The sequence below is a fragment of the Penaeus monodon genome, chromosome 19, assembly GCF_015228065.2.
Source record: "Penaeus monodon isolate SGIC_2016 chromosome 19, NSTDA_Pmon_1, whole genome shotgun sequence".
In the NCBI taxonomy this organism is placed as follows: domain Eukaryota; kingdom Metazoa; phylum Arthropoda; class Malacostraca; order Decapoda; family Penaeidae; genus Penaeus; species Penaeus monodon.
The window spans coordinates 14,432,271-14,433,126 of NC_051404.1; positions in this window are offsets into that span (position 1 = coordinate 14,432,271).

Consider the following 856-nt stretch of genomic DNA (forward strand, 5'->3'; position numbering starts at 1 on the left):
ACGCATCTCCGCCTCATCGCTCAGAAACCCCATACGAACCGTTACGTAGCTAATGAGATCAAGCTTTTCGTGTCGTCCTCATTAACATAATGAACTGAGGGACCCCCTTGCGCTGAGAGGGAACAAGGGTCGATTCTCCCCTTGCCTGTCTTTGAAGATTTTGGTGAGATGTCGAGATCGAGTGGTTTAAGAACTCGGCAGGTGAATGCGTGGGATTTCATTTCATTATTAAAAAATATATATCATTACTGTTATTTGTGTTTATTTACATGTGTATATCTTTATCTATTTAATCTCTATTTTCATCTGTTTACGTGTCTATATTAGATGGATATGTATACGGATATATATGTGTGTATTTGTAGTTTCCTTGAAGCACATTAGAGAAATGTGGTAAATTGTGCTCTCCTAAATTTTCAACTATTGAACAGCAATATCCCTCTCACGCACTGAAATTAGAAAACAAATTGAACCTCTTTCAACGCAATGTAAAGGGTTTCATAAGAGATTCAGTTTTTAATAGGTTATTTCCTGTCACTCAAAGACCGGGATCTGCGAAAGACTTACTAGCATATTTTCAACATCATGCCTGCTCAGTCTACACATTAATCATCAATTTCTTTGCTTTATTCAAGTTTATTTCCTTCCATGACTAAAACTACGATTGAGGAATCCGTCAACACTGAGATACCCACACTGTGTATCATTTTCACTCATTAATATGTAAGTTGAGTAGCATCTGGCGGATCTCAGGACACAAGGGGACTCCTATCAGTTCATCTGCCACCTGTGATCACTGCCAGTGTGCGGGATAATCTCTCAGATAGATATACTTTCGACTATTAGCCTTTCGAAT